The sequence below is a fragment of the Toxorhynchites rutilus genome, chromosome 3 (assembly GCF_029784135.1).
Source record: "Toxorhynchites rutilus septentrionalis strain SRP chromosome 3, ASM2978413v1, whole genome shotgun sequence".
Lineage (NCBI taxonomy): Eukaryota > Metazoa > Arthropoda > Insecta > Diptera > Culicidae > Toxorhynchites > Toxorhynchites rutilus.
Genome location: NC_073746.1, coordinates 178973844 through 178987766, shown reverse-complemented (window position 1 = coordinate 178987766; position 13923 = coordinate 178973844). Strand labels below are relative to the sequence as shown.

The window sequence follows — 13923 nt, the reverse complement described above, 5'->3', positions numbered from 1 at the left end:
GGTAGCAACCGCTTCTGGAGACATTCCTTCTCGTAGACATCTTTGTTGATAGTGCCGGTAGAGACGAAAGATTTGGATTTTCGGCTACAACTGCATATGGTCTGCCAAACCAAGTACTTTTTGGGGAATTTAGACTGCTTCTTGGTCCGGAAACACTCGGCTACGGCATTCCTTTACATTGCAGTATAAAAAGCAAGACCCGGAAGCTGTTGGAAGTCTTCGAGAGCATAAGTTTCATCGTCCATTATGGTACATGAACATTTTTGCAATAGCTGGGTGTAGAGTACCTTTTTGCAGTGAAATTTTGTCTATCATTACGATTGCGCACCTTTTTCACTTTGTACGCCTTCAGTGCATTCCTCTGCTTCACTTTTTGTACATATGATTTTGGTTTTCCAACCTTTCGAACCACATTTCTAACTGAAAGGTTGGGATGTTTCTCAACAATGGTATCCACCTTTCGGTCCATCTGTCGCGAGCCTAATTTTCGATTTGATCCGCTTCCAACCTTCCGATCCACAGTTAAGAGCTGGTCAAACGATTTGCACACACTAAACACGTTACTCTTCGGCAGCTTTAGGTTTTTGCGAGGTGCCAACACATGTCAACCAAATATTGTTTACATGTTTTGCAAAACAAGTTAAACTTTTACTACGTTGAAAATGTCGAGTTTCGTTGCACCACTTAAGTACCATTTGCGGGACGCTGGTTTTCTGTTTTAATTGGAAGAAAAGTGCAACCGAAGCGTATCAAACGCTCGTGTAAGTTTATGGTGACACTGCACCATCGGATAAATTTTGTAGAGAGGGTTTGGACGGCTTTTTTTATCCCAACAGTTTATTTTATTAGGCTCATTTAGCAATTCAGCTGTAACAGAGCCGAATTCATTCGTGTACATTTTCTATCTTAAGATAACTTTTGTTGTATATTAACACTGTTACCATTTTTAGGCGTAAGAGTATCGCTATCTATCGATAAACATTTGTTTTTATCTATTACACAGTAGCCGTTGAGGCGTAAGAGAATTCCTATTCTATCGATGCACAACACATGTTGCCTTTTTCGGCGTAAGAATATTGCTATTGTTCGAATGTTCACAGTTGGGCTGTTCACAGCGGGACTGTTGATATGAGGCTTCCATTGTTGCGTTATTAATAGTGCCAATTACCGATGCAGCAGACCGAAAATGTGAACGATAAGGGACTGGGATTACCGCCACATGATGATTGTTGCGTGGACATAGTATCTAGAATAACACACAAAGACGTTCCGAACAAGCCGTTGGACGGCTTGAAATCGTTTATTTTAGTGTTAACGACAAAAAGCGCGCGAGAACCGAAAAAGTTTTAGACAAAAAGTAAGAAACGATATAAGCTATTTTTAAATGACTCAAAGCCGTAGAATAATCCCAAGGCAAGAAAATTATGCACCATATGATTTGGAAGCGAGAGATATTGAACGGCGATTTTTGCAAGTCTGAAATGCTGTTCGAAATGCACGAAAGGAAATCTTTTTTGCATCGAATCTTTACCGGGAACGAAAAATGGATTCACTACGGCAATCCAAAATGCAAAAGATTGTATGTGAACCCTGGCCAACTCGGCTGAAGTCGAAAAACCACGGTGTCAAAGTAATGTTCTGTATTTGATGGGATCAAAGCACGTGATTCACTATGAGCTGCTAAAACTTGGCCAAACGATCAATGGAAACTACTACAGGCAGCAATTGATCCATTTAAAGTGAACTATTGCCGAAAAATGTCTAGATTATGCGACCAGATACGATTCGATAATATTCCATCATGACAACGCTCGACCTCATGTTGCTGTTCGAGTTAACAACTATTCAGAAAATAGTGGGTGGGAAATTATGGTTCACCTGCCATAAAGCCAAGACGTTTCCCCTTCCGACTACCATTTGTTTCGATCGATGCAGAATGCTGGAAGTGGAATACGCTACACTTCAGAACAGGGTATCAAAAATTAGCTGGATTCATTCTTGGCTTGAAACGTTGTTCGCTTTTTTCGCAACCGAATCCGTAAATTTCCAGGGAGATGGGAAAAAGTAGTGGCTAGCGAAGGCCAATTCTTTGAATTACGTATTAATTCATTGTGTTGTTCATGAAAAAAAAAATCGGAACGAATTAAGTTGCACACCCAATATCAGACATAACTGTTCGAGATACGATGTCTGCTGATTACCATAATTGATGTTATTTTTCAAGATTTTAAAGTTTAAAGCAAACGCAAATCATATTCAGTAAGCTTCCCGGAATCCTCACATTCTAGAAATTTGTTTTCATTTCTGTAAATATTTGCACCCAATGATTTACAGCTGGCACGAATACTTTGTTCCCCCTTTTTATCTCACTAATTATAACTCCTTTAATGATTGTTCACTCAGCAAACAAAATTTTGACGCAGGACTACGTCTTTCATTTCTGTACCGGTATTATGCTCTTCTCTCCCAATCTCGTTTCCATTCTGCCGCCGGATTGAACGGAGCTTTGAGCGAAAAAAGAAGTATCGATAATTCGGCACCGATTGCGTACAAATGGTGTCATAGGTGGATTCGATAGCGGAGAATATGAAATGTGATGACACCAAAATAAAACTTGAAAAATAAAAAAAAATAAAATGAATTATAAAATGTACATAAGCACAAATAACACAAATACTTACCAAACATATACTTACCGCTGTGTCACCCTTCTAAACTCGAGTCGACCCCGAGTAATCGGTTCCTTTTTTTTATTAACCACACAATTAAGGAAAGATAGTAATATATTTAATAAAAATATAGTTAAGAGTCTGGTTCCTTTAAACCTATGTAACTGAGCCTGTAAAAATAAACGGATTAGTAAAAAAAATATACTTACCCTGATCAACATGAAAAGGCTATAAAAGCCAGCTATAATTGTCAAAATAACACTTTCGCAATAACGTCAAATTGAATTGTCAAAAATGTTCATTCCAATAAAACACGTCGAAGTAATCGGATGTATTTTTTAAGTGTTTTCGAAAAGAAGTTATCTCGAAGAGATGAAATCACACCAAGTTGTTACCAAAATGTTTAATATGGGGTAGAGAATATTTCATAATATCAAATCATCATCATCAATCATATCACATTGCTTGGTGAAAGCAGCACTTCTATTATTAAATTTTCACGAATGCTGCAATTGATCGATGATTCCAACTGTCGGGAAGGGGGTATTATTTGCGCTGGGTATTTCCGAGGAGGAATCGATTCCTTCTTTGAGCATTAATAATTCTTTTCTCGCTAAACGATGTTTATCACTCTACTCGATTGATAAAATGTCTAAGAGTTATATGATTGTTACTCACTTAAAACTTGTTTCAATAGCTCAAAAATTGATATGAAAGCAAACTCGTGATATCATTACAATCTAACTCATTGACGATGCTTGCATTAGTTGTAATCGGAATGTGTTCCCGAACATGGAACATGCTACAACGTAATCTTTCGGATACGTTGTAGCAAATACATGCGAGCTGTGTTCACGAAGATGGACGAATAATCAAGATGCATCGAATTTCATGTGTATCCTTATATAAATTTCATGTGTATCCTTATATAAATAATTCCATACTTTTACTCATCCACTCACACACTAACAAGAATAACTTTCAGGTTGAAGCTTTCCATCCATCCATCCATAGAGAATTGATTCGAATACAACTTCAAGATATAACCCTATTTTCTAGTTTTTCCATCTATCCGAACAGGAAGTCTGTTTACAAATACTGTTTCGAATCTCTACACATTCATGAATACGACCCTCCTAGACCAGCGGTACTCTACCTTTTTACCATAGGGACCACAAACACGTGTTAGTCATGGTGCTGCGGGCCGCTAATAAAAAAAAAGATAAATGAGGAAGGGTGATGTTCAAGACATGACCGCGCTGTTAACATAGAACTACGAAATTATTGCCGGCGAGCACAAAAAATTAAAGAAATTCAATAAATAAAACTCTTTGATACACATACACAAGGGCCGATAAATGAATGCATTCACTGAACGAGGATCGCGAAGCGATTTGAGTAGATTTTTAAATTAATTCTCAGCGTCAACAAATACTTTTGATTGCTCGCTGTCTAGAGCACTGAAACTGGAATACTGAACTTCTCGAATATCTAAGTAGATTTTCAGTATCTTCTAGCAATGTACATGCTTTGTTAACTTTTCTCTATTTAGAAACATGTCAAGAACATGTCAAACGTGAGAATTCACACACAAAAATGTTACGAGCAAAACATTATTTTTTTCAGGAGTCTTCATACAAAAATGACCTATATTCCAAAAACTACAAACGACAGAAAGTTGATGTCTTCGACAAAAGTTCATATTTTAACAAGGTCTAAAACTTTGTCGAATACACTATATCGCTATCTTGACTTTAAACAAAATTAGGATAAGTTGTATTTTTTCAAAGAAAACATGAAAAAGTTGTTATTCGAAAAAACTTTTTCCCTGTAAAAGTGCCCATCTTCCGATGTGTGGACGACTTGTTGGAAATTTTAAGGGCTATTAACACATATATTTTTTGGGAATTTAAAAAAAATACGTTTTTGAGAAAAATGAATTTTAATTTTTAAAATAACTTTTTTGTCAGCGAAATTTTGTTTTCCAAAAAATTTTTGGTATTTTTTTGTGAAAATTTAAACAGTTTTCTACATTTCGTAGTTTGACTATAATTTTGAAGGTATAATAATTTTTAAATTATGAATTTTTGTAAAAAATTGAGAAAATTTTTTTTTCTTTTGTCAAAAAGTAGTCTAATTATTTTTCGAATATTTCAAGTATGCAAAGTTGCTTAAATGACCCATGCCTCAACACCCACAACGTTTCACTACTATCTGAGATGGTGCTGCCAACTCCTAAAACGAGTCGTCTTCTGTCTTGATTTTGCTCTACACTGTGCTTACTTCTTGCATATTCTGAAGATGCGTTCTGTGGCGAAAAAAGTTATTCAACACAATAGCAAAATGGAAACAATATTTAGAGAGTTTTCGCTGACAGCCAACGACATGCATCGACAAATCTTGACTAAGATGGACTTACATGTAGGTACTCATATTTATAGATTTTTGTGATTTCAATATTTTGCTTTCGAAGTGCAGATTCGAATACGATGTGATGCAAAATACTGAGATACTCTTCACCAGACGGCATGCAAATCGACGCGGTGCCCCCCACCGAACAAAATAACACCACACAGTGCGATATCTATCATTCATTCTTTCTAAGAATCGAGCAAAGCCATTGTGTGTGACATCAGCATTGAGAAAGACTGCTGCTTGATAACTGGACTGAGACGACTTGAATGATGATGTTTTGAATTATAGAGGCTATTAAATGCATCAGCTCATTCGCCTCTAGCCTTGAAAAAGACCAATTTGGAAAACTCAACCAAACACTCGGCCTTCAGAAAGGTTATTCGAAAGACTCACAAGACTCACAAGAACGCGATAGGAAAATGTGTATTCTTCCAATTTTCTTTAATTTAAATAATTTATGGGTTAGGGAACCGTAATTTATAAATTACCTTAAAAAATTAAAGAATTTCCGATTCGATTGGAATGCAAATCATCAAAATTCATTCACGGTCTCGTTCAACAAGAGCAATGAATGTATGAACCCATTAACTGATCTCTAAATACGGTAGAAATCGACAAAAAGACGAATCGATCAAAAATGGTCGAAAAACCGGTACTGTTCCGTTCAAAGCGGTACGTTTGGTCTGTCTACTTAAGATACGAATAAAAATTTCATCACATAACCCTCTGCACGTTCTTTGGATAGGCTAATCGTGCCAACTCATGTCCTGAATGCATGCATCAGAATCTGTTGTTAATTTAAGGTATGTTATAATGCGTCCATAGTCTATTAACATTGTTTGTATGTCACGAAAACGGAAGGATGACTGGCATCTAGATCAGCACTCAGCTAGGTTTCCTGTTGATTGAATCAATGGGGATGATGTCGTGAACACATGAAATGTTTTGCTTTAAACCGAAACGACCTCGCTGGTCCAGACCCAACGCAGAGACTCACACTTGCTACTGCATTATGTTGCCCAGGGCTAATCAGTGCGTTGAGTCATACGTATTTAAATTAGTTTATCCTTGCTCTTGATAAGTTCAACTTCCTGCTATGAATCAGTTGCCCGGTTTGGATTATTCACAGTCATTATTTGGTGGAGATTAAATTGAAACGTGAAATTCTCTAACTCTGGAAGCGATTTCGACGACGTCAGAATTTATTTTTAGAGAAAAAAAGGTCGTTACGGGTGAATAACTTAGAAATAAGGCAACAAATTTCAAGAGTTGCACCCCAACGGAAGTCTTCTTGCACATATCAAAACATTACAAACTTCATTAAAATTTTAAATGTGTCTTCTTTGCTTGGTTATTGCTTTCTGGTTGTGTCTTTTTTTTCATTCATTTCAGTAGTTCACAATTTATTGTGACCGCGTACTGCCCATTGGATCAACATCTCCAGCAGGGCCGGGCCGCGAATACACTTTATTTGAATTCATTTGTCGTTTTATTTTCGCACGAAAGCTTTATTTTTAGCGCGATTTTCGTTCAATCTGGTTTCACCATAATTTTTTTCTCTCCTCTTTTTCAGGTTATTTCGGTCCGAGTTTCGGAGTTTGTCTACCGATGGTGAATTCCAGAGCTCGACCCGTCGACGATTAAAATGCAACTGGTTTTTATGCATACTCGCGCAAGAAGGGCGGGTACCGAATTTTGCTTTTTCGAGACTTGAAAGCCCATGACTTTGTGTCATCATATGGCCTTGGTATACATTACCCTAGATATGCATGAACGGCTGCTACAAACACCCCGTGTGGCACCGAGGGCCACGGTGAGGCAAGCGGAGCGGATTGGAGCGGAACTTGGTGTGCCACACAGTTTAAACTTTTCTTGAAAGTGAACGATATTTTATCCGCGCAAGGTGATATAGACAGTGTTGGTTCAAAGTATGAATAGAGTGTGATTAAGTGATGTTATCCTTATTTAAGGTTTCCGAAATGTTTGCTAACGATGCAAATAATAATGTGATAAATTGCTCTTATTATCTTCAACGATCCTTGTTTCATATGCTAATTCGTTACGGCTAACATGCGCGGTTTTGAATATGTATCGTTTATGTAATGAGAACATTGCAGTTATGTGATGATAATTTTTCTATGAAGTGAGGTGTGGCATCATTTTATAATAGAAGCCTAACATGTGTAAACCGACTAAGTGGTTGCTCAAGGAAATGACATGCTCATTGATATGGTCAATTTTCGCGTGGGTCCTGTATGATACTTACAATTAAGTAATTAAACACTCTGAATCTAGTTCAGTTGAGATTTAATTTAGTTCAACCTCCAAAATCTTAGACTGAAGTAGTGATGGTGGATTGGGTGAGAACTTCCGTGCTTCGACATAATTCTGGTCGATTAACATAACAGTTCGGCTGAAAAGTTCATAGGGTTGACGTCTAGATGGCGCCTCTTGCAAAAATCTACTTGACTATCACAAAGCACCATCTTTCAATGGATACGAGTCAAAATTTGACAGCAATCGGTCGATTGGTTCGTGTGTTACGGCATTGCAGCTTTAATCATATGACAATCAGCATTCAGAAATGCACTGTTATCAGTTTTACCCGAAAAAAACAACCAATAGTTTTCGATTACAACATTAATGGCTCGTTACTCCAGCGAAGTGATAACGCGACGGACCTAGGTGTTGTTTTGGACAGTCCAATGTCGTTTAGACAACATTATACATTCATCATCAATAAAGCGTACCGTCAGCTCGGAACAATCTTTCGAATCGGTAGAGAATTTTGCGATCCCGGCACTTTACGAACTCTCTATTGCTCATTAGTTCGTTCCATCCTTGAGACAAGCTGTGTTGTTTGGAATCTGCATTATGAGTACTGGATACTTCGATTTGAAAGGATACAAAAGTGCTTCATTCGTAGAATTTGCCGCATGCTGCCTTGGAGAAATTATGATAATTTGCCACCTTATGAGGATCTTTGTCAGCTAGTTGGAATAGCTCCTCTCGAGCAGCGACGCAAGGATATTACCGTTAAGACCGTCCATAAAATCCTATCGGGATGCTTTGATTGCCCTGCTGTTCTGTCGCGACTTCAGCTGTACTGCCCTCTTTGGCCTCGACGGAACCAACATCTGCTACGGGTTGATGCGCATCGCACTAATTATGGTCTTCAAGAACCTATTCGTCAGATGGCGTTAGAATATAATCGTCGTGGAAATTTATTGTCCTTTTAGAATATTTTGTGTGCAACTGTGAAATGTATGCGTAGTATAGTATTGTCATAATTGTTATACATCTTTGTTATTCGCCTAGTTTTTATGTCATTTTATTTTGTATACCATTATGAAAAGATATTGGGTTTTTATGCCGCTTTGAGTTCGAATTTAACGTTTGCTCAAGGTGGCTTTTCCCAATATAAGTTACTTTTTTTTACCATTAAGACTTATTGTCGGATGGTTTCGAATAATAAATAAATTGAGAGTGAAGCAACTTCTGTTATTGTGAAAAAAATGAAAAAATCACAAATCAATCAAAAAGATGGCAAAATTGCATGAATTGGGCTTCGAATTGCTTCCGCATACACCGTATTCTCCGGATCTGGCCCCCAGCGACTATTTTCTGTTCGCAGACCTAAAGAGTGCTCGCTGGCAAGAAATTTAGGACCGATGATGAAGTGATTACCGAAACTGAGGCCAATTTTGGAAAAACCGAAAGAGTACTATAAAAATGGTATCGAAAAGTTGCAAGATCGCTATAATCGCCCTCGAAGGAAATTATGTTGGATAATAAAATTGAATTTTGCAAAAAAAATAGTTTTACTGTGTTACCTTATAAACTTTTCAGCCGAACTGTTATCTTAGCTGCAGTCATTGTCATAGTAAGTGTGATTAAGTGTGATGAGATTCAGAAAAATCTTGAAAAAAAAAAAAAAAAAAAATTGAAAATGCTGCATCCATGCGCGACTGGATGGAACTATAAGCAGTGGTGCAAAGGGTGCTTGACAGATATGAACCACTCCGAATCTACATGGAATTTGTGAAAAATATGAATCATGTTGAGAACGCCAAAGTGGTAGCCATTTACAAAACATTGAACGATCCGTTGACTAAAATTTATTTGACACTTTTTGTTATACATACTCAAGATGATTAACAACATTAACAAGCTGTTTCAAAGTAAGAGTCCGGAGCTAGGATTCTTTATTCGAGCACTTTCACGACTTTTCCGCACGCTGTTGGATATTTTTTTCAAAAATGAGTTCATGCAAACGCTAAAGATCTGAAAAAATGGGAGGAAATAATGGAAAATTTTCTATAGATCGACTCAACGAATTTAAGGCTAATGTAATGCTTCAACTTCAACTTCAACGATTCGGTTATGGTAAATCTGACCATGCTGAATCCGCCCAATGTCAACAGAAGAAAATATCAAACTATTCTACCGCTTACTGAAAATTATCTTAATCTAAGTCGCAGTGAGGAGGCGATCTGGCGTAGTGGTAACATCCGTACCTCTCACGCTCAAGGACACGAGTTCAATTCTCACTCCCGACATTCTTCCAAAAATGGAAGTTAAAAGTGACGAACCAGCCAAAATGTGTTGAAAATCACTATAATACAGAAAAAAAAGTCGCAGTGATATGATTCAGCCAATTAATGTAGAACTCAAAGAGCTGCGCAATGTTGATTTTCAGTCTATTTGTAGTCATGTTTTGGGGTAAAGTTCTAGCCAGAACTAACCGTGTCTAGGTAAGATGCGTATAAGAGTCTAAGTAAAATGCGTCGATATATGATGAAAAGGAATAACTGTTAAACCATGTTTCACACATCAGATGTAAAAATGTTGATTGATTGATTGTGTTGAATTATAGAGACTTGAAATTTTGCAGTTCTAGTTCTAGTTCTCTTCTGGACAAACTCAATCCAAACTCCAAACCTGCCTTGAGAAAGGTATTTCATTGTCATTGTTAGTCAGCAAACTGTATCCGCTTACTCAAACATCAAACGTTGTTCTAGTGAAAATTTTCAATAAAATTCCCAATCAAATAATAAAAATGTCGGTTTGACAAAAATCCACACAAATCCAAACTTTTGATTTCCCAACATCTAGATTTCTGTTCAATACACCTAGCAACCCTGGTACTAAGGGTAAGAAGTAACCAAGGCAGGGTTGCTCTGTATCTGTATCCAAAAATTAAGAGAAAAAATGAAAATAAAGGTGAAAATTTAAGGTTTATTGTTGTATTTGTTGTATTGATACTACAACAAAAAAATAGATCGTAAAACAAGTTTTCCCATAATCCTCTGAATTGTATGATGTTTCTACGTGGTTTTGCCTTCAAAATTTTCGTCAATTTCATCCTAGAAGCTCCTCCTTGAGCCGATACATAGTTCTTCGCTTTAAAAATATAGTCTTTAATTGAGGGTGCCAACAGATTTCTGGACTTTGTTTTGTTGGCATTGTAAAGCGAAAATATTCGCTCAACACACGCTGATGAATGTTATCAAAAAGTATCTTCCAAACAACCCTAGGAATGGATACAAAACATTCTTATCACGCCATCCAACAGCTGGGACCATCTTCTTCTTCTTGAATGGCGGTTCCCTGTGGAACTTTTGCCGTCTCAACGTATGCATTAACTAGCGTCATTTATTAATACTTTAGTTGAGATTTCTTAAGCCAAATAACACGTCTTGAATGTATTCCGAGGGGCAAGCTCTAGAATCCGCGTGACCACAATGCAAGTCGAAGGAAATTTCTTTGATGAAAAAATCCCCCGGCCAGAACGGGAATCGAACCCGAACACCCGGCATGATAATGTGAGACGCTAACTACTCGGCCACGGGTGCACCAGCTGGGACCATGTTATATCTAAGTCACTAAATTTTTGTCCCAGATAATTCTTCTTGAGTAGCCTGAATTCTTCATCCAAGCCTTGTCTATTACCTGCTTCAACGAACTGAGGAAATTGGCGCATCAAACCATTAGGGTTCGGTAGCTTGACAAAATTTTGAGGGTTCATCAAGGTCGCAGTTTTGATAACCGGTTCGCTGAAATCAAATCCCTTTGGAATGTAAGTTTTTCACGAGTTCAATGTAGAAGTCACGCCAAATCGCATTGAAGGTCGGCTCCAAGCTATCCGATGCTTTTTCAGCTTCCTCTGAATCTATACCAACGTAAACATCCTCGGGCTTCATCAGGAAGCCTTCAAAATCCTTCAAATCAAGGTCAGCATCAGCAAATCGTTGCACGTAGTTCTTCAAACATAAGTTTCCCAATATGATCAACAATAACAGTTCGCAAAATTGAGAACTTTCTGATTGAAAAGTGCAATTGACGTTGTTGATGAGCGGTAGAACAATGTTTAGGAGCAACATAATCGGTTTAGTCATTGGATCGTTTAACATGTTCGTCGCCCCGTCATGGGTGACATGGATGACACTTTCCTCGTTCAAATTGAATAGGATTTTTAAAAGGAATTCGATAGAATAGTCACCCAACTATAGTCACTATGGGATATGTAAAAAAATAATAAAATTATGACCATATTATTATATTGTTTATACTATACTTTTTTATTAATTTATAGTACGGATGGTTTGTACTGCAGTTTTTTGCGAAACTCATATTATATGACTTTGGCAAAAGCTAGATCATGTAATAGTTGCCTACAAACTAAGTTTGATCTTTTAATGATTTACCCGCAAGTCGAGTCCCGCAAGAAACTCAGAAACGTCGCGTTGTGCGACGAAAGCGTTAAGTGAGTCTATATATGATTGGCGGATTCCGATCAGAAGATCAATCAATGTTGGCCTATGAATGTTGGTCTTGAGCCAAGTTTCCGTGAAGATAAGAACGTTATAATTGCAGGTGGACTACAACAGGTCAGCTGGGAGCTTTGTGTGTTCTCATACAGAGTCTTTCAGATTGAACGCTCACGCAACAAATTTTAATAACTTCTACAAAAGTGAACCAATTTTTATTTTTAAAAAACGAAAATAAAGCTTATTTAAGGATATTTTTGATGTGACCACCTTTTTTTCGATAACACGTTTTAACATTTTGACGGTCATGGTGTTTTGGCCTAAAAGTTCGTAAAAACCTAGATGGCCCAATTTTTGATTCCAGGATACCAGGAACCCATCTAGCATAAAATTTCATTCCCATCTGCCATATAAGGGTAAAAACTACCCGTGTGCAGTACTGCTCACGCGGCCCCATCTCAAGGTAAACGAGTAAAATATCGATAAACATCTTAATAAAACAATTTATTTTTTCGAAATTACTTTTTTTATAACATTATTTTAAACTCGTAAAATGTCTTCTATTAAAATAATCCAGACATAAAAACTTTTCGGAGCATTTCGGGCAGTGATAAATTGTAATTGGTAGAAAAATACATGCAGTGATGCCAAGCTATGATATCGAAGTGTCCTACTATGTATTGAGGCCAGCAGAAAACGAAATTAGTTTTAACGTAAAACATGTGATGTAGCGCACACAAACTTTGGAAAATTTCGCATGAGCTAAACGAGCGAGACTGGTGCGGGGATTGGCGCGGGCGCTTTTGTTCGTTTGGCGCCACATTTGCCAGCCTTGTTATCGAGAACACTGCCGGATTCCTCAAACTTCTTCACAAGACGTAAGATCACACTTGGCTTGGGAATACCCTAAAACTACCCTCAATCACAGGACCTCAATGACTGATGAACACCTCGATTTATATGAGGTGGTTCGAGGCCTTAAAACCACGATTGAAAAACTTACATTTTCTTACATTTAAAGTGCTTGCTTGCTTCTCTTCACATGTCAAATTTATCCGAAGCTTTTGAAGTAAGACTACGTCTTTGATTTCTATATAGGGGGGTCGCTACGAAATTGAAATGAGGCATGTAGCGATTCATTGACGGATTTCAAACGCATTTTACGCAAAATTGTTATTGCGATATATGTTTTGTGCAGTACCATTAGACAGGATATTTATCCAGCATTTTTTCTGCTTAAAACATGCAAAGTAAATATAGTAAAAATAGTTAACAACTTGACAATTGGATGGGTATGTTATTACGATTTTATCAGCCAGTCGTTATCCACTCCAACACAACGAGCAATATTTTTGGCTACAATCCGAGCGCTAGCTCACAGTGTGAGTCGATGCGTATTATGAATTATTTTCCATTTGCATATGATAGGTATTTATCAATTGGCAGAATCAATGAAGGGATGATCTTGAAATAATCTTGAATGGTTTTACTCTTTACTTCTCCCCAAAGATTTGACGAGAGTCTGACTCAAAAGGTGAAATGTAGATAGAGATTTTATTTGATTGATATTCAGGTTGTTGTACAATCAATTCATGCTCAATTCACGTTTTAATCATATATCGTCTTGCTATTAACAGTTTATGTAATTGTAGTTCAGGATATCATGATATCGAGCATGTTATATGGTAAGGTGAAAAATGAAATTAAAGTATTTAACTGGCTGCTGATTTAGAGATGAGGCATTTATATACAGCCTGGAAAATGGGAAAATGTGCTGTATCGAATGGCCATTACTTTGGGAAAATATTTGAAACCATTCAAAAACAGTGAACTTGTAGTTTTTATGAAAAAAGCACCGGATTCATATGCATATAACTGATATATTTGAGTCTATGTGAGTTTCGGGGTAATACGGGACAACATTCTAATTGAAACTCAAACTTTCTATAAATTATGAGTGAAGAGCACAATGTTATTGCTTGAATCAATAAAGAAATATAAATATATTCTCAAGGGGATGGTGACAATATTGATTACTCAAAGTTGTGCTTAAAGCTACTCGAAACCAT

At 37.1% G+C, this 13923-nt stretch overlaps 1 protein-coding gene across 4 annotated transcripts in view; it reads left to right on the top strand.

Moving 5' to 3' along the window:
• The window catches only part of LOC129780044 (dual oxidase), a 172530-nt gene that overhangs the window by 39299 nt on the left and 119308 nt on the right, over positions 1 to 13923 (top strand). The window lies entirely within an intron of this gene.